This window comes from Schistocerca cancellata, chromosome 1, assembly GCF_023864275.1.
Source record: "Schistocerca cancellata isolate TAMUIC-IGC-003103 chromosome 1, iqSchCanc2.1, whole genome shotgun sequence".
Classification (NCBI taxonomy): domain Eukaryota; kingdom Metazoa; phylum Arthropoda; class Insecta; order Orthoptera; family Acrididae; genus Schistocerca; species Schistocerca cancellata.
In genome coordinates this window covers 987,649,036-987,676,308 of record NC_064626.1, presented here as the reverse complement: position 1 = coordinate 987,676,308, position 27,273 = coordinate 987,649,036, and the positions used below count along the sequence as shown (strand labels likewise).

Below are 27,273 nucleotides of genomic sequence, written 5' to 3'. Positions count from 1 at the left end.
ACAAAATTCAGAATTTGCTGTGGGGCATCATGGAATATTCCCACTTCAGCTCCTATAGTTTCATGAAATTCCAATAGATGGCAGCACTATATATACCCTTCAAAATAGTGTCTGTAACAGAGGTGGGTTCCAAGCAGAGAGCTGTCAGTGAAATGTGGACACCCTCATTCAACATGCATGTTGCCACAAAAATGCAAATGAACTTCTCCTAAATCACAATAGAAGGCCCCACACAAGTCTGCATGCCCTAGAGGAGCTCACAAAAAATTCATTGGAGTGTTCTTCTTCATGCACCCTACAGCCTGGATCTCACACCTTCCAACTTCCATCTGTGTGTTGCAATGAAGGATGCTTTCTGCGGGAACCGGTATGAGGATGATGGGGAGGTTATTGATGCAGCCAGATGTTGGCTCCAATGTCAGTCAGTAGATTGGTACCATGTGAGCAGATTATACTGAAAACAGGGTTTTGGAGCCAAGAGAATGGGCAGCAATATAGTGTATTTTAATCCCAAATAAAACCAAAAAAGTGTTACATTACTTACTGAATGCCCATCGTATTTGAGAAGAAATTTAAATGTACAGCAGTCTATTTGTTGGGTCTTTCTGTGACTCAACATCTCCTCCATATGGTGAGTAGGAATCTATCCTTTTCATGATGTTTTCTGATTTAAGTACAATTCAATCCAATATAGAGCAGAAATATAACATGATACAGTACTACTACCAAACAGTAATACACAAAGTGCAGTGCAGCACTTGTAATAAATTTTACATTGAACAAACTGCTAGAAAAATATGTTCACAATACAAAAATGATTGTATTATCAACAAAAGCAATCCATTGACATTTACTATGTATTTAAGAGATGAAAATCTTGTTGTGGATAAAATCAAAAACAGTATTGTTATATTATGTAAAGGCAGAGCTAGAATTTTTTCACATTATGATAAAGCATCACAGAAAATTTTCAGGATATCTTACTAAAAAGTAATACTTATCATGAGGGCCAACTGATTGGAATTAAGTTTACAGCATTTGCAAATAGTTGTTCATGATTCTTTGATTTGTATATCTGCAGGGTATAGGAGAGTGTTATGAAGAATAACCACATGATATTAATACTCTGAAGAACAATATTTATTAACAATATAAGCATACAAAAACAAGCATCTGAGTGTAGTAAAGTTGTTAGAAAAAATGTCCTTCAAAGAGACTTTTGCACTAGAGCCAAATCAACTGCCAGTGATGTTACCTTGCGAAGAAACAGTGTTCCACAGAGCTGCCCCACCCCTGCCCCCAGTGCGGAACACGGTGATGGAGGCTGTGTGGATTGTCGAGGAGGTGATGACATAGAGGCAGGTAGGCCTCCTGAATGTGTTGTCATCTGCAGCCTCAAGGACATTGGGTGGTGAGGTATGCAGTATGGTGTACACGTGGAAATTGGGGTGATGGGCCAGAATGTGGTGGGGCCAACTGTAGTGTGACTCATGGAGAGCATGGGCGGTGTGTCATTGGGTATGGGCAATGACGAGAGTAGACATAATGCTATGACTGTAAGGATGCCATCAGTGTCACACAGAAGTGCAATTGCATTACAAAAGTGCTGTGTGATGGACCCATCTGTAGTCTGTCAGTCTATGTGTTGTCCTTCGATGAGGATTTCATTGTTTAGAATATCTATCTGGCCTAGTTGTGGTTGTACACGGCTCAAAACTTTACTTTTTTTACATGGTATACACGCGTGAGCCTGTAGTTTGCTATCTGTTTTGTCGTTAGGCTAAATGAACCTGTCTGTCACAAGGCGAATGCTGGCATGTGGCAAATTGTGAAGCTGTCTGAAGATTGCTTGATGGAGGCATTGAGGTATATGTGGACATAACCTGCTTAAAAAACTATTGCACAATATAGTTTGGATAGCACCTGGGATATGATGAAGTTCCATTCTTACATTTGTGTCCGTTATTATGAGTGATAGCTTGTAACTGTCGGTCATTTTGTTGTGCCTCTGGGAGCTGACAATAACTAATGGTAGATGACACAGCACTGATACATGAAAAATATTTCTGCACCTCTGACAGATGTCTACGGTAAACTGGGCTAAGTAGTCCAAATGTTGATACCACTGGGCAGGGTCTTTAGCTTTAGGTGGGTTGTGGACAGAGCCCGTGAGGGGGCGATGATCGGTGTAAATAATCAGGGGACATCCTTCAACAACTTGCCAGAAATATTGTACTGCCTTGCAGAGTGTTAAGAGCTCCCTGTCATAGGCAGACCACTTGCTTTGGGATGGAGTGAGTTTGTGAGAGAAGAACTGCAGCGATTGCAGGACACCCCTACCTCTTGTTGTAACACAGCTCTGATAACAGAGTTGCTCATGTCTGCTGTTATGACAAGCTGAGCGAAGGGTTGGCACGTCCAGGGTGTTGGCTTGGGCAAGGGAGACTTTGTGCGATGCGTTCAAACACTGTCTAGTTCTGGTTCATCCACATGTTTGCTGACAAGGGCTTCTGTTGGAGGTGCTTGCAAACATGCTGCTTGTCAAAAATGTCTTCTGTAGAAATTTATCATGTCTAGGAATATGCGTAATTCTTGGTAGCCTGGTGATGGGGGTCTCATTCCCGATCAGTTTACAATGTTTCTGAGGAAGATGACTTCTTTGACAAGGAATTGGCATTTTTCTTTGTTAATTATGCTGATGTAAGAGAAGGCATCGAAAAGTTGTTTGATGTAGTGGCTGTGTGATACATTGTCGTGTGAGAGGAGTAGGAAATTGGGAGCTTGAAGAGTAACCTACTGATAAAGTGCTCCCATGTTTGTGCTGTAGTTTCAAGTCCATAAAGCATGAACATAAATTTGAACAGACTGAATGGCATGATTATGGCTGTTTTTGGAATGTCATCTGGACACATAGGTATTACAATTGATGACACTGAAAAGGAAGGCATATGCCAGATAGTGGGTGAAGTCCTATATGTTTGGAACTGGGTAGTCATCCATGATAGTGCGAGCATTAAGGATTCTATAGTCACTGCACAACCTGACAGAACCATCTTTCTTGGGGATCAATTCTATGGGTGAAGCCCAAGAACTGTAAGGGGTGGACCAAGCCTTTTGGTAAGAGTTCATCCAGTGATGCTTTGACAACCCGAAGTAGGTCATGTGGAATTTGATGTGGTCTGTGATGTACTGGGACCAGATATGGTAATGATTTTGTGGACTGTTTCATTCTTAATGGTGTAATGTCTGAAATGCACTTGTGATGGGTCACTCAAAAACTCTGGGGGATGAGCGGACAAGCGGTATTGTACTAACATTTGAAGCGACCGCTGGGAGTGATGTTGCGGGCATCTACGTGGATGACGATAGAGGTGCCAAGTCAGCACGCTGTGAGTGTGTTGGTGAGGAGGAAGTGACGAGTGGAAGCAGTTGGCATAGTCGATCGAGGTACTGTCACTTCAAGAGGAGTTCATGGTCGATGTCTTGAACCTTGTTGCTGACAGTGTTGTTACTGAGGCATAAATGAAAGTTCATTTCACGAGTGTCAGAATGAAGTTGTTGGACATGTGTGAACTGATCACTGCAACTGATCACTCATGCAGAGGCATTCTAAGGAGTTGATGGCTGTCAGGTGTATCTGTGGATGTGGGGGTCAGGATGTCGAGAGGGCTGTGCCATTATGCTAAGTCACTGAAGGGACATGGCTGCAGACACTTGTGGTGGAGCGGCCACTGATTGTCTGCCACTGGACAGGTCTGGGACTAAGTTGAAGTGCCAGAGAAACTCAGCACCAATAACAGGTTAATTGTTTGGTGAAGCTGAAGTCGAGTGTGTGGGCCTGTGAGCCATAGGCTCAGATTGCCAAATTACTCACCTTCCAGACATGGACAGATGTGAAGACTTAAGCTGCACATAGGAAGAGGGTGAAGTAGTGCTGACCTCAGATCCTGTGTTGATGAGATATAGTCGGTTTCTGGTTTAATTGTGCACAAAAAAATCTATTATTGTGAAGTAAGTGTCATGGTGCAATCTGTCATTGTCTCCATGAGTGTCAAGGCAGCTTAAATCTCCAGCATGGTCCAGTGTGTCTCCAGTGGAACATGGAGTTAGTCTGGGAAACTGCATGATGGTCTGCAGTTGCAGGGGGCAGCAGCGTATTTTGCATGATGCCAGCTGAAACGTTTCTGCCTGGGAGTGGTGAGGTCCACCACATGTTGTGACTGCACAGACATGAAGTGGTTGGTGGTGTTCTGTGCAGCCATGGACATGGCGTGCTCAGTGGTGCATTGCAGCAGTGTGGATGTGATGCAGTTGGCGGTGTTCTGTACAATTACATGCATTGTATGGATGGCAGGCAAGTGGGAGTTTGTTGTTGTCATGCAAAGGTCATTACTCTGGCTGGGGACGGTGACATCAGAGTCAGTGGGAGTCAGGTGAAGTCAGCTAAGCTTACGGTTGGCAGGCCATTTCATGACTGGCATGCAAACAGCACATTACACCCACCACCATTGTTGTCAACATTATTAATGCATTGTTTTTGTTGTATAATCAAATGTATTCAATCGGCAAGTTTAAGGGTTTGCATTCAAGGGTTTATGTTCAGGCCAGGCCACCATTGCTAGTTGCAATTGTGCGGGGTGCTTCACAACCCAGAAAGTCCATTGTATTTGGTCTGGCACAATATGAATGTCAGTCTGTGTGAGTAAGTGATACCATAGCTGTGATGAGTTCTCTTCACTTAGAACTTCATCATAAATAACGTGATGAATTTGCTCCTCTGGATAGCAGGCGAGAGCAGCGCGGACTGTCTCTCACTTGTTGTCTGCTGGAGGGGTGAGGATGATATCATTTATTGTGGCCACATTTTCACTCAAGTGGTTTAATAATGTGATGAATTTGGCATCACTGCTGAAGATGTCACTCAATGTAAAGAAATTGTCCACTATGGTGAACCACAAAGTAGTTTGGTCTGGTGGGAAAGGCAGTAGTTTGAGGTGCGTCCTGTGGCTGAAAGATTGCTAGGGTGATGTTTATATTGGTACAATCCTGAGTAATTATTGTCTGTAAGCAGTGTGATATGGCACACATGAGACTGCACGGTAGATGATGAAGCCGGCTGAATGAGTTCTGAAGCAACTGTATTTGTGCATGTTGTGTTTGCCTCATTGAAAGCAATTAAACATGTATCCTACTGGTTGGATTGCTGTGGCTCAGATGTAGCCTGGTTTACAAAAGAAACTGGGGTCCAAGCAAAATCATAGAGTGCATTATTTGTCACCTCCCACAGTTTGACGTTCTTGCATAGAAATGTAGCACTGTCCAAGAGAGTGTCAGTGTCACATTTGATAATATGGGTTGCATCTGAGATGTTATCCACAGCGGATGACATTGCGGCTGGAGAAATACTGTCTCCTAGTGAAAATGCCACAGCACAATGGGGGCACGCTGGCACCCTTGTCATTGCGGAGCATGACTGCAACTGTGGAAAGTCACCAATGTAGATTCTCAGGCTATAGGAAAATGGTTACAATAAATAACAACACAACCCTGATACTCTGAAGAACGATGTCTATTAATGATACAAGCATCTGAACTAAGTAAAGTCACCGGACCAATTGTTCTTCAAATAGCCTGATGCACTGGAGCCAAGCTGACAGCCAGCAATGTTACCTAACAAAGCAATGTTCCCAAAGGTGTTTTATTTTGTGTGTTCCTATGCATCTACCTGTGCATGAATAAACTTTATTAATAAATGTTATATATTCTATGACAAAAAAAGGATGCACCATCAAGAAATTATCCGAATGAGATGCAAATTGGTAGATGCAATGTTCATGTATAAGCAGACAAATTATCACAATTTTAGAAAAAATGGATAATTTCTTCAAGAGAAAGAGCTTTACAAATTGAGCAAACAAATAATGTGTGGGTCCACCTCTGACCCTTATGCAAGCAGTTATTCAGCTTTACACTGACTGATAGAGTTGTTGGATGTTGGATGTCCTCATGAGGGATATCGTGCCAAATTATGTCCAAGTGGCACATTAGATCATCAAAATCCCAAAATGGTTATGTTCCAAACATTCTACATTGGGGAGAGATCTGGCAACCATGCTGGCCAAGGCAGTGTGTGGCAACCACAAAGATAAGCAGTAGAAAACCTCACCATATCGGAAGAGCATTATCTTGCTGATATGTAAGCCCAGGATGGCTTGCCATGGAGGACAACAAAATAAGGTATAGAATATCGTCGATGTACCACTGTGCTTTAAGGTTGCTGAAGATGATACCCAAAGGCATCCTGCTGAGAAATGAAATAGCACCCCAGATCCTCACTCCCAGCTGTCCCAGCTGTCATGCGACAGTCAGGTTGGTATCCCACCACTATCAGGGCGTCTCCAAACACACCTTCGCTGGCCATTGAACCTCAGTTCAAAATAGGACTTATCGCTGAAGACAAGTCTACTCCAATTAATGAGATTCCAGCCTGAGGATATGACTGGAGGTGCCCCGGTCAGTGGTAGGATACCAACCTGACCGCTGCCTCCCATATGACCTGACAGCCCAAAGTGATGGTCAGGGATGCACTTTCATTTCATAGCATAACCTCTTTCATTGTCATCCATGGCAACCTTGTAGGACAGCAGCAGTATTTCGACAATATTCTATGCCCTGTTTTGTTGCCCTTCATGGCAAGCCATCCTGGGCTTACATTTCAGCAAGATAATGCCCACCCACAAACAGTAAGTTTCTACTTCCTGTCTTTGTGCTTGCCAAAACCTACCTTGGCTAGCAAGGTCACCAGATCTCTCCCCAATTGAGAATTTGTGGAGCATTATGGGCAAGGTCATCCAACAAACTTGGGATTTTGACAATCTGACGCGCTGACTGGACAGAATTTGGCACGATACCTATATCAATCACTGCCAAGCTGAGTAACTGCCTTTTTTTGTCTTACAGTTTATTTTTGACATTGTGTTTTTTTATGTATATACATAACTCTTGCTGTTAACAACAATCTATAAGTATTGCTTGGATTTTTACTATAATTTTCAAACAAACTTTTTGTCTGAAATTTTTCTTTATCCACAACAGTTGATGAATAATGGTCTTTGACCAAAACTGGTCTCTCATTAAAGAACAAATTAAACAGAAGTTTATGATGTTACATGAAGTCATTCCTACAATTTTTACATATTTTGGTCTGAATATGTTTTGTGTGTCATTCTTCCTACAAACATTAAACAATCTATACAGGAAGATAGATAGTTTTAACTGGATAGTTTTGGGTTTCTGGTGGCAGTTACATTTTTATTTGATACTGTATTTCTTATGGGTGAAATTAAGTATCCATTTTTATATTTTAGTGTCTTAATAATATGGATTTGTGCTCTGGTCTGTCAGAGGTATTTCATAAGTTCTGTGTAGCACTGCTTTTTTGTGGATATTTAGGTACAATGATGTTCCAAAATTCATTACATTTATATGCAAGCCTTGGAATTTTTTGTACCTGCTGTGCTATTTATTCTTTGAATTAACCTGGCAAAGATTGTTAAATATTATTTGCATATGAATGATTTTCTGTTTCCATTTACTAAATAAAATATCATCAACATTCTGTTTAAAATATGTTAGCACCTGCATACACAGAAGCTGACTTCAGCCCCCCACCCATGCTCCATTAATGTTGTTTATGTATATGCCAGTTATTATTCCAAATAAAAAATGATTCAAATGGGTCTGAGCACTATGGGACTTAACATCTAAGGTCATCAGTTCCCTAGAACTTGTTGTTGTTGTTGTGGTCTTCAGTCTTGAGACTGGTTTGATGCAGCTCTCCATGCTACTCTATCCTGTGCAAGCTTCTTCATCTTCCAATACCTACTGCAACCTACATCCTTCTGAATCTGCTTAGTGTATTCATCTCTTGGCCTCCCTCTACGATTTTTACCCTCCACGTGGCCCTCCAATACTAAATTGGTGATCCCTCGATGTCTCGGAACATGTCCTACCAACCAATCTCTTCTTCTAGTCAAGTTGTGCCACAAGCTCCTCTTCTCCTCAATTCTGTTCAATACCTCCTTATTAGTTATGTGATCTACCCATCTAATCTTCAGCATTCTTCTGTAACACCACATTTCGAAAGCTACTATTCTCTTCTTGTCCAAACTAGTTATTGTCCATGTTTCACTTCCATACATGGCTACACACCATACAAATACTTTCAGAAATGACTTCCTGACATTTAAATCTATACTCGATGTTAACAAATTTTTCTTCTTCAGAAACGCTTTCCTTGCCATTGCCAGTCTACATTTTATATCCTCTCTACTTCGACCATCATCAGTTATTTTGCTCCCCAAATAGCAAAACTCCTTTACTACTTTAAGTGTCTCATTTCCTAATCTAATTCCTTCAGCATCACCCGACTTAATTCAACTACATTCCATTATCCTCATTTTGCTTTTGTTGATGTTCATCTTATATCCTCCTTTCAAGACACTGTCCATTCCGTTCAACTGCTCTTCCAGGTCCTTTGCTGTATCTGACAGAATTACAATGTCATCGGTGAACCTCAAATCTTTTGTTTCCATCATTGCTTGCTCTATATACAGATTGAATGACATTGGGGATCTTTCTTCTAAGATAAGTCGAAGGGTCAATATTGCCTCACATGTTCCAACATTTCTATGGAATCCAAACTGATCTTCCCTGAGGTCAGCTTCTATCAGTTTTTCCATTTGTCTGTAAAGAATTTGCGTTAGTATTTTGCAGCTGGGACTTATTAAACTGATAGTTCGGTAATTTTCACATCTGTCAACACCTGCTTTCTTTGGGATTGGGATTGGGATTATTATATTCTTCTTGAAGTCTGAGGGTATTTCACCTGTCTCATACATCTTGCTCACCAGATGGTAGAGTTTTGTCAGGACTGGCTCTCCCAAGGCTGTCAGTAGTTCTAATGGAATGTTGTCTACTCCCGGGGTCTTGTTTCGACTCAGGCCTTTCAGAGCCCTGTCATACTCTTCACGCAATATCATATTTCCCATTTCATCTTCATCTACATCCTCTTCCATTTCCATAATATTGTCCTCAAGTACATCGCCCTTGTATAGACCCTCTATATACTCCTTCCACCTTTCTGCTTTCCCTTCTTTGCTTAGAACTGGGTTTCCATCAAAGCTCTTGATATTCATGCAAGTGGTTCTCCTTTCTCCAAAGGTCTCTTTAATTTCCCTGTAGGCAGTATCTATCTTACCCCTAGTGAGATAAGCCTCTACATCCTTACATTTGTCCTCTAGCCATCCCTGCTTAGCCATTTTGCCTTGTAACATTAACCAAAATGGCCTTGCTGTTCTGGTACTGCGAACGGCTGAAAGCAAGGGGAAACTACAGCCCTAGAACTTAGAACTACTTAAACCTAACTAACCTAAGGACATCACACACATCCACGCCTGAGGCAGTATTCGAACCTGCGACCATAGCAGTCGCGTGGTTCCAGACCGAAGTGCCTAGAACCGCTCGGCCACGGCAGCCGGCTATTCCAAATATAGGTGTACTCATGGATCTTTCTTCAAGCTGTACATACATGTTGTTATTAAATAAAAAATGATGGTTGCTTAGCACCAATTTTAACAGCTATATGAATTCAGTGGTTTCAGGCATCCACATTTTCTGGACTTTCTTTTTTATGAAACATTTTCTCCTTTTTGGGGTGGTTGGTGTTTTGGCTGGTTATGCCAAATGATGCAAATTGTGCAGTTTCAGGAATGTTTACACCTTAGATATGAACTATTAGAGTGGATCTGTTTCATATAGGATTTTTATGTGTGACAGTGATTCTTCAGCATTGGTTATACTTTCTGGGATGAGACCTTGTATGGTTACCTGTTTTAAGCATTTTGGGTTGTTGTCTATGCTAGAGCCTTCTGGGGTTTGTATATGTTGTATTTTTCACTTTTGCTTCAGTTAGGTAAACATGTGTGGTTTTAGTTGTTGCTTTCCTTCAGTTCATCATGAAGATACATAATATGAAAGACAGAACTAGATATGCCACAAATAAATTGCTTTTATTTGATATTGTTAACTGAGATACCATATATAACCCCCCCGCCCCCCCAAATAAACCATGGACCTTGTCGGAGGTATGGTGGCTTGCATGTCTCAGCTACACAGATTGCCATACCATAGGTACAACCACAGCGGAGGGATATTTGTTGAGAGGCCAGACAAATGTATGGTTCCTGAAGAGGGAGAATAGCCGTTTCAGTCATTATATGGACAACAGTCTGGATGATTGACTACTCTGGCATTGTAACAACAACCAAAATGGCCTTGCTGAGTTGGTACTGTGAACGCCCGAAAGCAAGGGGAAACACAGCCATAATTGTTGCTAATGGTATACAGCTCTACTGTATGGCTAAATGATGATAGCGTCCCCTTGGATAAAATATTTCACAGGTAAAAGAGTCCCCCATTCAGATCTTTAAGCGGGGATTATTCAGGAGAATGTCATTACCAGGAGAAACAAAACTAGCATTCTACAGATTGGAGCATTGAATGTTAGATCCCTTAATTTGGCAGGTAGTTAGAAAATTTAAAAAGGGAAATGGATAGGTTGAAGTTGCATATAGTGGGAATTAGTGACATTCAGTGGCAAGAGGAAGAGGACTACTGGTGAGGTGAATATAGGGCTATAAATACAAAGTCAAAAAGAAGTAATGCAGGAGTGGGTTTCATAATGAATATGAAAATAGGAATGCAAGTAAGCTATTATGAACAGCATCGTGAATGCATTATCATAGCCAAGATAGAGAAAAAGCCCGTGATAACCACAACAGTAAAAGTTTGGATGGCAGCTAGCTCCACAGGTGATGACGAGATTGAAGAAATGTATGATAAGATAAAAGAAATTATTCACATAGTTATAGGAGACAAAAATTTAAATGTTCTGTGGGACTGGAATTCAATAGTAGCGAAAGAAAGAAATGGAAAAATAGGAACTGAATATGAACGGGGGGAAAGGAATGAAAGAGGAAGCCACCTGGTAGAATTTTGCACAGAACATACTTCAATCATTGGTAACACTTGGTTTATGACAAATACAAGTAAAAGTACATGAAGAAGAGGCCTGGAGATACCAGAAGGTTTCAGACTGATTTTATAATGGGTAGACACAGATTTAGGAACCATATTTTAAATTTTAAGACATTTCCGGGGGCAGAAGAGGACTCTGACCACAATTTATTGATTATGGACTGTAGATTAAAATTGAAGAAACTGAAAAAAGGTAGGAAATTAAGGAAATGGGACCTGGATAAGTTGAAAGAACCATAGGTTGTTAAGAGTTTCAGAGGGAGCATTAGGCAACAGTTAAATAGAACAGGGGAAAGGAATATAGTAGAAAACAAATGGGTGGCTTTAAGAGATGAAATAGCAAAGGCAGCAGATGATCAAATAGGTAAAAATACAAGGCCTAGTAGAAGTCCTTAGATAACACAAGAGATATTGAATTTAACTGATGAAAGGAGAAAATTTAAAAATGCAGCAAATGAGGCAGGTTCAAGGGAATACAACCGTTTAAAAGATGAGACTAAGTGGAGTGCAAAATGGCTAAGCAGGTATGGCTAGATGAAGCATACTTCACTAGGAGAAAGATAGATGCAACATACAGGAAAATTACACAGGCCTTTGGAGAAAAGAGAAGCAGCTGTATGAACATCAATAGTTCAGATGGAAAACCAGTCATAAGCAAAAAAGGTAAAGCTGAAAGGAATATGTAGAGGGTATATGCAAGAGAGATGAACTTGAAGGCAATATTATAGAAAGGGAAGTGGAGGTGGACGAAGATGAGATGGAGGATATGATACTGTGAGAAGAATTTGACAGAGCTCTGAAAGATCAAAGTTGAAAGTAGGCCCGGGAGTAGACCATATTCTGTCAGAACTACCTTGGGAGAGCCAGCCATGACACAATTATTCCACCTGGTGTATAAAATGCATGAGGCAGGCGAAATACCATCAGACATTGAGAAGACTGTGGTAACTCCAATTCCAAAGAAAGAAGTTGCTGTCAGGTGTGAAAATTACCAAACTACCAGTTTAAGAAGTCATGGTTGCAAAATACTAACACGAATTCTTAACAGAAAAATGGAAAAACTGATAGAAGCTGACCTCAGGCAAGATCAGTTTGGATTCTGGAGAAATGTAGGGACACCTGTGGCAATACTGACCCTACGACTTACCTTAGAAGATAGGTTAAGGACAGACAAATCAACGTTTATAGAATTTGTAAACTTAGAAAAAGCTTTAACAATTATGACTGGAATACCCTCCTTGAATTTTGAAGATACAGGGGTAAAATACAGAAAGCGAAGGGCTATTTACAAGCTGTACAGACACAAGATGGAAGTTATAAGAGTCGAGGGATATGAAATGGAAGCAGTGGTTGAGAATGGAGTGAGACAGGGTTGTCGCCTATCCACAATGCCATTCAAAGTACAGCAATACAGGAAATTAAAGTTCAGGGAGAAGAAACAAAAACTTTAAGTTTACCTGATGACACTGTAATTCTGTCAGAAACAGCAATGGACTTGGAAGAAGCAGTAGTAGTCTTGAAAGGAGAATACAAGATGAAAATCAACAACAGCAAAAGAAAGATAATAGAATGTCATCAGATCAAATCAGATGACGTTAAGGGAATTAGATTAGGAAATGAGACACTTAAAGTAGTAGATGAGTTTTGCTATTCGAGCAGCAAAATAACTGATGATGGATGAAGTAGAGAGGATCCAAAATGTAGACTGGCAATGGCAGGAAAAGAATTTCTGACAAAGAAACATCTATTAACATAGAATATAGATTTAATTGTTAGAAAGTATTCTTTGAAGACATTTGTTTGGAATGTAGCCATGTATGAAAGTGAAACACGGGCAATAAACAATTTAGACAAGAAGAGAATAGAAGTTTTTGAAATGTGGTGCTACAGATGAATGCTGAAGATTAGATTCAAAAATCATGTAAGCAATCAGGTGGTACTGAACAGAACTGGGGAGAAACGAAATTTGTAGCAAGACTTAACTAAAAAAAAAGGGATCAATTCATAGGATCTTTCAGAGACATTAAGGATCAGCAGTTTAGTATTGGAGGACAGTGTGGGGTGTGGCAAAAATTGTAGGGGGAGACCACGAGATGACTACAGTAAGCATATTTAGAAGAATGCAGGTTACATTAGTTACTCAGAGGTGAAGAAGCTCATGTAGGGTAAAGTAACAAAAAGAACTGCATCAAAGCAATGTTTGGACTGAAGACCACAACAATAACATACATGACCAAAAATGACTGACACACACAGTCCTGAATATACATTATTTTTTGAATCTAATGTACATTACATGGGGTAAACCTGATTACAGTTCTACCCTGATTATGGTTCTTGAAAATGTATCACACTTACAGGTATTCAATAGTTGGAAATCGGATGAAAAGCAATGCATAATTTTTTTGTCATAAAAACTCTACTTAAGCTGTCGCCCTAAGCTGAAAAACGATGAAATATGAAATTGCATGAAGCAGTGAAAATTTGCCATTATTCACGGAAAAATAACAACAAAATACTAAATAAAAGTAAAATAAAAACAAAAACAAAAAGTGAACTTCTGCCATTTTTCAGAAATCATGCAAATGTTCTACCGTACACATGACAAAAGTGGTAAAAGGTGCTCAAGTATTATATGCTGACTAAATGAAACTGAATGTAACCTCCAACAATTGTAAGACCATCAGGTAAACAGTGTATGCAATTATCACTATATGTGTAATTTCCTTTACAATCACAATATTGACAAAAAAGATACGAGTCTTCTACAACAAATTGTCAAATGTGCACTGTAAGTACATTTTTCACTATTTCAGGCTTACAATCACTAGAAGTTAAATTCAACTTCACAGTTTGCACATAAATATTCTGTGTTCCAACAGACAAAAAAAAAAAAAAAAAAAAAAATCAGATAACGATAACTGATGGTGAATGAATGAATGGATAAATGAATGAATGCAGATATTGTTCTATAAAATACACATGAAAGTAAGTAATTACATAAATGAATTTCCAGCATGCTGTATTAACTGTTGACAGAAACTTTAGTTGAGTTAACCACTTTGATAGCCAAAGTTGCAAGATTCACTTGTTATTTAATTGCTACCTAGTTTCGGGTTACCTGGACCCATTCTCAAATCATCCAGGCAGACAAACAGTATTTTTCAAATAGCTTATAAAAGATGTCAAGTTTGTTCCGTCACTGTTCATGGCTAAAGTTGACTTTGTTATGTGTTTACTGAAGTAGAACAATATTTATCCACAGCAGCAGACTTTCAAACCTTTTACTTCAGGAACAGAAAAGTATGCAATGTATGGTAAGTGTAAGAACACTTCACGGCTCCATTCAATGAATGGATCAGTATAAGAATTCTGTACATATGATTATAGCCTAGGAAATTCATAGTTGGGGAGTATCACTACATATTTCTTAAAGTTGTTACAGAAATTAAGAAGAGTTCTTGAAACTGGCAGTGTGATCATATCACACACAAAACTTGCCACATATCAGATATGGTAGGAACTGAGAAAAGCATTCTGTTTTTGCAGTGACTTATGAAGTTTTTATTTGTCTGACTAATACTATTTCTAGTAGAATCAGTAAAGATCAGTGAAGGTAACAACTCACTGTATACACTATCTAATCAAAAGTATCCTGATACCTTTCAATTTACTGAATGCCTGTCAAGGAATGGCAGCCCATTCTTTCTCAAGAGCCAAAACCAGAGAAGGTAGTGATGTTGGACACTAGGGTGTGGAGTGAAGTCACCATTGTAACTCATCCCTAAGGTGTCACATTGGACTCAAGTCATGACTCTGGACAGGCCAGCCCATTTCAGGAATGTTATTGTCCACAAACCATTGCCTAACAGATGTTGCTCTATGATAGGGTGTACTGTCATATTGATACAAACAATAATCATCTCTGAATTGTTCCTCTAATGTATGAAGTACGCAACACTGTAAAATGTGTTCATATCTTCTGCATTTAGCATTTTCTTAACTCCAATATGGGGACTACACCCTGACCACGAAGAACACTTGCATACCATATAATCATCTCCTGCATACTTCACTGTTGCTACTAAATACCATGGCAGGTAACGTTCTCCAGGCATTTGCTAAATTCAAACCCTTCCATTGGCTTACTATGTTGCATAGCAGGATTCATCACTCCAAATCACTCATTTCAATAATACACTGTCCAGTGGCATTGCACTGCTCTTTACACCAACTCAAGCACTGCTTAACAATGACTACAGAAATGTGAGACTTATGAGGAGCTGCTCCTCCTTTGCACCCCTATCTGTTTAGCTCCCTATGCACATTCATTGTGCTAGCTGGGCAGCTGATAGCACTTTGGAACTCCCAGGTGATTCCTTCCACTGATTTCATGTGATTTTTTACAACCACCCTCTGCAATGCTCAGTACTTTGCGTTTCCACTTCACAATCTAATCAACAGTGGACAATATGGGCAGCTTTAGACAGGCTGAAATGTCCCAAGTGAATTTGTTACTCAATTGAGATCAATGACTAGTCCACCTTTGAAGTTGCTGAGCTCTCCTGACCGACCCATTCTGCTGTTACTGCTTTTCTAATGACAACACAATATGCCCTGCCTCCTTTATTACTGGCAGGCCCACCTCTAGTGACATCTAGTTGTCAATTATGCATTTACATAGGGGTGCCTGAATACTTCTGATTAGATTATGTAGTTGCACGTTACGTCTACGATTAATAGTTCTGAAAATAAAATCAAAGCAATATGAAGTGTAGTGAAAATGGAATGCCTGTGAAGGGATGAAATGATCTACTAAATAAACACAAAGACCAAATGATCCATGACACTAAATATATAGCAAGTCTCTTCAACAACCAATTTCTAAATGATAAAATTAGCAAAAAATAAAATAAAATAAAATAAAATAAATAATAATAATAAAAAAAACACTACTACTCACAAACATTCAGTCACATCAAAATCACTCCAATTTCTTCCAATGAAATCTGGAAAATAATTAATTCTCTGCAGGCACATATAATTCACAAAGAAGATGGTCAAATATTTTTACGACCACAGATTTTGCTCCTTCCTATGCAAGAGGAAGGTTAATTTGTGTGAAGTGGGGGCTGTTTTTATCACTTGTGTTATATTTATTAATTTGAGAATTATTTTCAGATAGTATCTGATTCATCACAACAAACTTCATAGCCGAATAAACATAATGTAAGGCTGTCATCAGTATGCCTAATTTTTTAAACAATTGCCTATATGACGTTCAAAGAAGGGCACCAGGTACTTTCCTTACAGCACACTCCCATGCAATAAATATTTCGTGTCTATTTGTGGAATTGCAGCAGAAAATTACGCTATATGTTATCAGAGAATGGGGCCATACAAAGTAAGCTCATTTTCTGGTATTTTCGTCACCAAATTCAGCAATTAAATGTAGAGCAAATGTTGTTTGAGAAGATATTTAATATGGGATTTTCAATTCTAGTTCCAATTAATATGCACACCTCATAATTCTGAACAATAACTTTTATTTATTTCCTTTCTCCTTTGCTGTATTTTTATTGATGAATGTATATCTTGCCTTATGCAAAATTGAATGAACTATGTTTTCTAAGTTGAGTGATAGAACAGTTACTGGAAACCAATTAATAATACTTTTGAATATTGCAATTATTGCTTGTTCTGTTGTTGCAGTTCTGATTATGATTCTTGCATCGCCAGCAAACAATGCAATTCCTGCTTTATCAGCCTATATTCCATCAGCCAGATGGAAGGTCATTCACATATAACAAGAAAAAGATTGGTGTTAGAATTTAATGCTGTGGAACACCAGTAATAATTTGTCCCTAATAAAAAGAAGATTCATCACGAGAGCTGCATGTGCTATCTAACTTGACCCTTTGCTTCCTATCAGTTAAATATGAAGTGAACACCTTGTCATTATATCTAAAAAGTGATAACTATGTTTCTCCAACAGAATTTTGTGATTTGCACAGTCAAAGGTGCATCAGACAGATTAATAAAAACCCTGGTAGGTGAAATCTTGTCATTCGGACATGGTAATACACGGTCAGCGAAATGGTAGAGGGCTTTTGCAATGGAAACACTCTTATGGAATCCCAATTATGTTTGCAGATATGCTCAAGTTTTAAGAACAAATTGAAATCATTTTTACTTGACAACTCCCTTTACTCCACAGATAAATTTCTGAATAGATAGTATGTATTTGGTTGGGTTAAAGTAACCAAATTTTGTTGTAGATTAAGATTAAAATAAAAACAGTCAGACATGTAAACAGCCAGATCATAGTCATGTTTTCAGAGAGAAAATATATTTTATTTGTGAATGTATCAACACATTCCATATCAAGGCAGTTGGCTCTAATATTATCCATGGAACATAAAAAAAAACTAAACTGAAGTGTGGAGTCATCAAGAGGCACAGTAACAAGACTGAGGATGTTACTGCAGTTTCGACAAATCCTTCAGAGCTAACAGAATATATATTCCAACTGCACACTTTAAGCCGTACCTTTTCTGAGCAGTGAAATTTGACTGATTTCAGGTCACTTCACTTCAGAATGTTTATGCTCATAAGCGTCTTAGCTATATAATAATATCGTGCACCATAACAATAGAGTAGCCATTGTCAAAACAGGGTTGATTCATCTGGTGTGTTGTGAATAATAATAATAATAATAATAATAATAATAATAATAATAATAATAATAATTATTATTATTATTATTATTATCATAATCAGCTGCAGCAGCAACAGCATAAATGAGGGAAGAGAATGTATCTGATCCTTCTAATAGCTCAACATCATCTTTCATGTCACTTCGGCAAAGCATTAACCCATTATTTGTTTGTTTCTTCCATAAGCCAATAATGACCTGCTTCCGCTTTGTGTGGGTAGCACATAGCGTCTACGGCTAAAAATTCAGAAAACACTGTTAGATAACTGAATATCATCACTTTCATTTAAATTTAACAGTTTGAGCAGTTCACAAATGTTATCTATTTTATATTTAATTGGCATTCGGAGTGACATATAGTGGCAAAGATGGGAGCTGTGAGTTGGTATGCTACCTGGTACACCAGACAAGCAGCTCCAGTTTGGCATAAGATACAGCTACATGCCAGATGCCCAACTGCAGTGCCAGTACAGTGCAGTCTGCCTGACTGCAACATATTCAACAAAAGCTATGGCCACTTGCTGTCTGGCTGACTCCTGTGCAACATTTTCTGTGTGACCTCTTCCTGCATTTTTCAATGTGGCATCACTATGAATCTCCCTCTGCCACTTAAAATTGCTACGAAGTACCCTCTGCCATGCAACACTGGTATGAAGCACTCTCTGCCACACACGATCAGTACAGAACACTCTACACCTTGCAACATGGTATGAAGCAGGCTCTTCCACGTAAAATTGGTAAGAATCACTCCCTATAACATAACATCACTTCCAAGGACCCTCTGCCAAACAATAACCTTGCAAAGCACCCTCTGCCACATAGCTTTGGCAGGATGCACTCTCTACCACATAACTTCAATAGGATGCACCCTCTGTCACACAACATTGGTATGAAACACTCTCTCCTACATGGAGTGTTATTTGTTTATTTTGGGTTTACACTATCTCGTAGTGTAATATATTCTGTGTGGTCACCTGTTTTGTGTGATTAAATGCTATCTAGACCAGCTAGTAAAATCCAGTCATGCATGCTTCTGCTCTTGCTAGTGGACTACTACTCCTTTGCAGTGTCTTCAGTGCTAGAGGCTGAAAGAAAGCTGGAATCCTTCTCAAATTTACATATTGACCAACAATATGACTTCGTACACCACCCAGTCTATTTAAATCAGTTATTTAAGCTTCTTTATACGTTGAAATAATTGTCATCAGACTTGTATACTATGATCATGATACAAGTATCTTGTATAACAAGAATACATTTTGACAAGCAAAATGACAAAGAAGTAAGTAAGAATGAAAGGTTTTAAAACATCTTTTTTCTTGCTTCAATGATGTTCAATGTTTAACAGTCATGGGTGACTGGAATTCGAGTGTAGGAAAAGGGAGAGAAGGAAACATAGTAGGTGAATATGGATTGGGGCTAAGAAATGAAAGAGGAAGCCGCCTGGTAGAATTTTGCACAGAGCACAACTTAATCATAGCTAACACTTGGTTTAAGAATCATGATAGAAGGTTGTATACATGGAAGAACCCTGCAGATACTAAAAGGTATCAGATACATTATGTAATGGTAAGACAGAGATTTAGGAACCAGGTTTTAAATTGTAAGACATTTCCAGGGGCAGATGTGGACTCTGACCACAATTTATTGGTTATGACCTGTAGATTAAAACTGAAGAAACTGCAAAAAGGTGGGAATTTAAGGAGATGGGACCTGGATAAACTGAAAGAACCAGAGGTTGTACAGAGTTTCAGGGAGAGCATAAGGGAACAATTGACAGGAATGGGGGAAAGAAATACAGTAGAAGACGAATGGGTAGCTTTGAGGGATGAAGTAGTGAAGGCAGCAGAGGATCAAGTAGGTAAAAAGAAGAGGGCTAGTAGAAATCCTTGGGTAACAGAAGAAATATTGAATTTAATTGATGAAAGGAGAAAATATAAAAATGCAGTAAGTGAAGCAGGCAAAAAGGAATACAAACGTCTCAAAAATGAGATCGACAGGAAGTGCAAAATGGCTAAGCAGGCATGGCTAGAGGACAAATGTAAGGATGTGGAGGCTTATCTCACTAGGGGTAAGATAGATACTGCCTACAGGAAAATTAAAGAGACCTTTGGAGATAAGAGAACCACTTGTATGAACATCAAGAGCTCAGATGGAAACCCAGTTCTAAGCAAAGAAGGGAAAGCAGAAAGATGGAAGGAGTATATAGAGGGTCTATACAAGGGCGATGCACTTGAGGACAATATTATGGAAATGGAAGAGGATGTAGACGAAGATGAAATGGGAGATACGATACTGCGTGAAGAGTTTGACAGAGCACTGAAAGACCTGAGTCGAAACAAGGCCCCCGGAGTATACAACATTCCATTGGAACTACTGATGGCCTTGGGAGAGCCAGTCCTGACAAAACTCTACCATCTGGTGAGCAAGGTGTATGAAACAGGCGAAATACCCTCAGACTTCAAGAAGAATATAATAATTCCAATCCCAAAGAAAGCAGGTGTGGACAGATGTGAAAATTACCGAACAATCAGTTTAATAAGCGACAGCTGCAAAATACTAACACGAATTCTTTACAGACGAATGGAAAAACTAGTAGAAGACGACCTCGGGGAAGATCAGTTTGGATTCCGTAGAAATGTTGGAACACGTGAGGCAATACTGACCTTACGACTTGTCTTAGAAGAAAGATTAAGGAAAGGCAAACCTACATTCCTAGCATTTGTAGACTTAGAGAAAGCTTTTGACAATGTTGACTGGAATACTCTCTTTCAAATTCTAAAGGTGGCAGGGGTAAAATACAGGGAGCGAAAGGCTATTTACAATTTGTATAGAAACCAGATGGCAGTTATAAGAGTCGAGGGGCATGAAAGAGAAGCAGTAGTTGGGAAGGGAGTAAGACAGGGTTGTAGCCTCTCCCCGATGCTATTCAATCTGTATATTGAGCAAGCAGTAAAGGAAACAAAAGAAAAATTCGGAGTAGGTATTAAAATCCATGGAGAAGAAATAAAAATGTTGAGGTTCGCCGATGACATTGTAATTCTGTCAGAGACAGCAAAGGACTTGGAAGAGCAGTTGAACGGAATGGATAGTGTCTTGAAGGGAGGATATAAGATGAACATCAACAAAAGCAAAACGAGGATAATGGAATGTAGTCGAATTAAGTCGGGTGATGCTGAAGGAATTAGATTAGGAAATGAGACACTTAAAGTAGTAAAGGAGTTTTGCTATTTGGGGAGCAAAATAACTGATGATGGTCGAAGTAGAGAGGATATAAAATGTAGACTGCCAATGGCAAGGAAAGCGTTTCTGAAGAAGAGAAATTTGTTAACATCGAGTATAGATTTAAGTGTCAGGAAGTCATTTCTGAAAGTATTTGTATGGAGTGTAGCCATGTATGGAAGTGAAACATGGACGGTAAATAGTTTGGACAAGAAGAGGATAGAAGCTTTCGAAATGTGGTGCTACAGAAGAATGCTGAAGATTAGATGGGTAGATCACATAACTAATGAGGAAGTATTGAATAGGATTGGGGAGAAGAGAAGTTTGTGGCACAACTTGACCAGAAGAAAGGATCGGTTGGAAGGACATGTTCTGAGGCATCAAGGGATCACCAATTTAGTATTGGACGGCAGCGTGGAGGGTAAAAATCGTAGGGGGAGACCAAGAGATGAATACACTAAGCAGATTCAGAAAGATGTAGGTTGCAGTAGGTACTGGGAGATGAAGAAGCTTGCACAGGATAGAGTAGCATGGAGAGCTGCATCAAACCAGTCTCAGGACTGAAGACCACAACAACAAACATGATGTTACTACTGTTATTGTGAACATCATTCTTCTATGGCTACAACACACTTCCAAGCCACCATTTGTAAGAAGAAAGGGCCTCCATCAGGTGGGCATGCTAAATTCATTGTCATGTCTTGCAGATATGCTGCACCCAAGTACCTTGCATCACCTGCATGTAACAATAAACCATTTCTCTGACAACATGCTGTCCAAAACTGAACTTCTAATGAAAACGTTTATTAAATGTCACAATCTTCTTTCATTGTTTAGAAGTATCAAGGGAGTAATCCACGATTTTCCTTAAAATGACATGTCACACCTCACGTACAATACTGGCAAGGAGCACCCTCTACCACACAACATTAGACCACTCTCTGTCACACAACACTGGTAAGAAGCACCTTCTAACACGCAACAATGCAATGCCTTTGTAATGTAACATCACTAGCTAGGAAGAATCATCGGCCACACATCAGTTCGAAGCACCCCTCTGCCATGTAGAATTGTTAAGAAGCATCACTGTGTTTCTTCTCCTTCTTCTTACTAACCTTGTCCCATTTCTCTATGTGGTTGGCAGTATTATATGGGTTTTGGCAATGATAGTGACCGTTGATGGCCTGATGCCCTTGCTGACATCACCATTCCATACGGGACAGAATCTGTGCACCCCCTCTGTCTGTGCCTAAAGTAAATCTCCTAAATGTTTGTGTAGCATATATCTGAGGCAGGAAATGGGTGACAGCCCAATATTTATTTAGCTGAGTAAGGGAAACTGTCCAAAAACCACAAACAGGCTGGCAGGCTCACCAGCCCTCATCATTTATCTGCGAAGCAGACTCTATCCACAGCAGGCTTGCATCCCCAAATACCAGAGTGTAGCATGAATTTGCCTGGCTACACGAGCACCCTCTGCCATACAAAATTGGTAAGAAGTGCCCTCTGCTGCACAATACCAGTATGGAGCATCTTTTGCTAAATTAACATCAGTACAATGTACCCTCTGCCACACAACTCTGACACAGATCACTATGTGAGTTACCACAATTACAAGGAGTTCTACCAGTCACTAGATGGTGATGGCATCGTTTTCACAGTGCCAGGAGACTTTAACCCACCATAGTTCAGCCAATTTGCACAAAATACTTATAAATTATGTACACAAACTTCCTAGTAAATCATTGTATTTATTAGTGAAAATCTTATCAAAATTCCTATAATACTTTCTGAGAGTAACCTGAACATATAGATGGAACTGTGGAGGCAGACTTCAATTTATAACTACACTCCTGGAAATGGAAAAAAGAACACATTGACACCGGTGTGTCAGACCCACCATACTTGCTCCGGACACTGCGAGAGGGCTGTACAAGCAATGATCACACCCACGGCACAGCGGACACACCAGGAACCGCGGTGTTGGCCGTCGAATGGCGCTAGCTGCGCAGCATTTGTGCACCGCCGCCGTCAGTGTCAGCCAGTTTGCCGTGGCATACGGAGCTCCATCGCAGTCTTTAACACTGGTAGCATGCCGCGACAGCGTGGACGTGAACCGTATGTGCAGTTGACGGACTTTGAGCGAGGGCGTATAGTGGGCATGCGGGAGGCCGGGTGGACGTACCGCCGAATTGCTCAACACGTGGGGCGTGAGGTCTCCACAGTACATCGATGTTGTCGCCAGTGGTCGGCGGAAGGTGCACGTGCCCGTCGACCTGGGACCGGACCACAGCAACGCACGGATGCACGCCAAGACCGTAGGATTTACGCAGTGCCGTAGGGGACCGCACCGCCACTTCCCAGCAAATTAGGGACACTGTTGCTCCTGGGGTATCGGCGAGGACCATTCGCAACCATCTCCATGAAGCTGGGCTACGGTCCCGCACACCGTTAGGCCGTTTTCCGCTCATGCCCCAACATCGTGCAGCCCGCCTCCAGTGGTGTCGCGACAGGCGTGAATGGAGGGACGAATGGAGACGTGTCGTCTTCAGCGATGAGAGTCGCTTCTGCCTTGGTGCCAATGATGGTCGTATGCGTGTTTGGCACCGTGCAGGTGAGCGCCACAATCAGGACTGCATACGACCGAGGCACACAGGGCCAACACCCGGCATCATGGTGTGGGGAGCGATCTCCTACACTGGCCGTACACCACTGGTGATCGTCGAGTGGACACTGAATAGTGCATGGTACATCCAAACCGTCATCGAACCCATCGTTCTACCATTCCTAGACCGGCAAGGGAACTTGCTGTTCCAACAGGACAATGCACGTCCGCATGTATCCCGTGCCACCCAACGTGCTCTAGAAGGTGTAAGTCAACTACCCTGGCCAGCAAGATCTCCGGATCTGTCCCCCATTGAGCATGTTTGGGACTGGATGAAGCGTCGTCTCACGCAGTCTGCACGTCCAGCACGAACGCTGGTCCAACAGAGGCGCCAGGTGGAAATGGCATGGCAAGCTGTTCCACAGGACTACATCCAGCATCTCTACGATCGTCTCCATGGGAGAATAGCAGCCTGCATTGCTGCGAAAGGTGGATATACACTGTACTAGTGCCGACATTGTGCATGCTCTGTTGCCTGTGTCTATGTGCCTGTGGTTCTGTCAGTGTGATCATGTGATGTATCTGACCCCAGGAATGTGTCAATAAAGTTTCCCCTTCCTGGGACAATGAATTCACGGTGTTCTTATTTCAATTTCCAGGAGTGTATATAGAAGAAAATAGATGGAACATAGAAGAAGGCAGCTACAATATAGATACAAGATAGAAAATATGACTGTGCTGGGAAAAGAAGGCGGTCAAGTGTGATTAGTGTACACACACACACACACACACACACACACACACACACACACGGCAGACTACATTGTGCCAGCACTGCAACTCGACTTCATTTCTAATTTGTATAATATGACCCTCTTCTCACATAGCTTTACATTATGAGAAACAACCTATGCTCAATAGTACCAGTACTCCAAATTGAAATAAAGAGATTGATACTATAGTATTCTTAAATTTTCATCACATTATGCAGATTTCACAAAGATTACATTTCTTCCTCATGCTCATGCAGTCCTTCAGAATTTGAAACCCAGAAGTGTGCACTAGCCCTGTATCTAAGGTAAACTCACAAATTATGTACTGTCAGTTTATTCTCAAATGGATAAAATAGCATGCACTTCTTCTTCACTGTCACTAACAACAACACAGGCAAAGCAAATCTGCCATAATTTGGGATTCCTCAGTGCGTTACCCACCTTTTTAGATCCCACAAGGGAGAGCAGATCACCTATAAGTCTCTTGAAGACCCTGAGAACTTTGTCACACTGTGCTGCCTTCGGGACATTCTGTTTTTATCCAACTCTGCAGTCCCTGTTTAGAAAACATCATGATAATGCTACATCAGAGCAGCAACATGTGGCACGATCCATCACCTAACAATAAGATCTAGTGTTGAAATTTCTGTGCATGCACAAATCATAGAAAGAATGAGTCCATTTGTTATGTGGATGATTAGGTTTTTGCCAGTATTAAAGTTTTCTGTCTTTCTAATTATTTTATGTTTGCAAAAAATTACCTTGACCATTTCCTGATAATTGTCATTTCCCCAGCAATCATCTGCAAAATGAAAGCATTGCATACTACATCTTATGGGAATTTTAGTATGACTGGACTGCTGTTTTCCCTAGAACACTAACATAATCAATAAGTTTCCCCAGTGTTAACTATTGCACTTTCCATTTCAATTACCCTTCTTCCACAGAGAACAAATTGCATTCATTATACAGAAGCAACTGACTATATTACTTAAAGCACCTGCAGCATGACTCACTAGTATTAACATGCATAATGAACTGTGCTGCCTTATACTCCTTATACAATGTACTGTAACTCTTGAAATACCCTTATCTTTTCACTTTGTAGATATTAATAAAAGCTTGAATGTTATTCAGAAGATAATCTCTTTTGTGCATTCAATACCAGAAAAATTTGATAATTTTTGAAATGTGAGTTTTGCCTTAGTAAAAATAAAACAATTTTTTTTCAAATAGTTTTCTTTTCTTTCTTTTTAATTCTATACTATTAACACTTCCTATGTTTCTGGTGTTGCAAATTTTATATTCAACAGAGAAATGCCACCAATGGTTACGCCTCAAAATTTATGATAATACAAACACTGATTCTAATAGAAAAATATATATTCTTGATCCATTTGTAAAATTACAGAAATATGCCGATGCCACTGTCTGAATGAAATATCATCAGTACACATCGCTCTATTTATGTAGTGTTCCTCTAATCAGTTTTGACACTGCTTTTTCTCATCTGCCCATTATGTACACCTGCAGTTTCTAGTTTCTCTTCAGAATATACATCACACTGTTACTGGTATCATGTAATTGGATAGATAAAAAGTCTACTCACCAAGCAGTAACAGAAAACAAACATAAAAGGAGGTTATACTACACAAGCTTTCAGAGCCAATGGCTCCTTCTTATGGCATAAGGAGAAGGAATAAGGCTGAAGGAAAAGGACTGGAGAGGTTAAGGAAAAGTGGTAGATTTCGGAAAAGTTGTGCACAACGGTGGGTCAGGGGAGACCTACGGGATGGAATGAGAAGGAAAAAGACTGATTGTTGGGGACGAGTTTTGAAAACCTGAAAGCTTAAAGGTGAAAGACAGGGTAATATGCCAGACACAGATTACTAGTAAAACATCGTGCACAAGTTAATAAGAATGAAAAGCTAATTGCATTGCACATAACAGACATGGGAGGGGATGACGAAAAATAGACAAGTCAAAAATGGAAGGTGCAGAAAACTAAAACAGAGTGAAGAAAGGAGTAGTTAATGTGAAGAACTACTGAGACAGAGAAATTAACTTAAATTAAAGCCAAATAGGTGGGGAGAAATCAAGGGCATATTGTAGCACAAGATCCCACCCGCAAAGTTCTGAGAAACTTGTGTCTGTGGGAAGAATCCAGATGGCGTGTGTGGTGAAACAGGCACTGAGGTCACAACTGTCATTCTGTAGAGCATGCTCTACAACAAGATATTGGGTGTTGCCAGTATACACCCTCTGCCTATGCCCTTTCATCCTAACTGATAACCTGGTGATGTCATGCGAATGTGAAAGGCTAAACAGTGTTCACATAACAGCTGGTATACGACATGTGTCATTTCACAGTTGGCTCTACTTTTGATAGTATATGTTTTTCCAGTAACAGAACTGGTATAGGTTTTTGGTAGGAGGGTGCATAGGACAAGTCTTGCAGTGGACACTGTCGTAGGGTAGGAGCTATAGAGTAGGGAGATACGTGCAGAAGGAGCACAGGGTCTGACAAGGATATTGCAGAGATTGGGAGGGTGATGAAAAACTATTCTATGTGTGCTGGGAAAAATATCAGTCGCAACGGATTTCATTTCAGGGCATGATTTTAGGAAGTCATGGCCTTGTCAAAGTAGCCGAGTAATACATTCTGGCCCAGGATAATACTGAGTGACAAGTTACGTGCTCCGAAGTTGTTTTTTGGAGGGATTAACAGACCAGGATTGGATGTGATGGCCCAGGAAATCTGCTCTTGAACTAGGTTGATGGGGTAATTATGTCAAGTGAAGGTTTTACAGAGACTGCATCCAAACAAATATATTTGCCTCAAATACCATGGTTGTATGGGA

At 40.1% G+C, this 27,273-nt stretch overlaps 1 protein-coding gene across 3 annotated transcripts in view; it reads right to left on the bottom strand.

Moving 5' to 3' along the window:
* The window catches only part of LOC126088571 (TBC1 domain family member 13), a 237,825-nt gene that overhangs the window by 29,251 nt on the left and 181,301 nt on the right, over window positions 1-27,273 (bottom strand). The window contains exon 11 of one of the 3 annotated variants that reach the window (XR_007519971.1): window positions 24,854-24,968. The exons of 1 other annotated variant lie outside the window; for it this stretch is intronic. The gene's annotated coding sequence lies outside the window, so the exon portion shown is untranslated. Of the gene's footprint in view, window positions 1-16,073; window positions 16,107-24,853; window positions 24,969-27,273 lie in introns of those variants that run through there. One more of the 3 variants, XM_049906776.1, reaches the window with a different exon arrangement.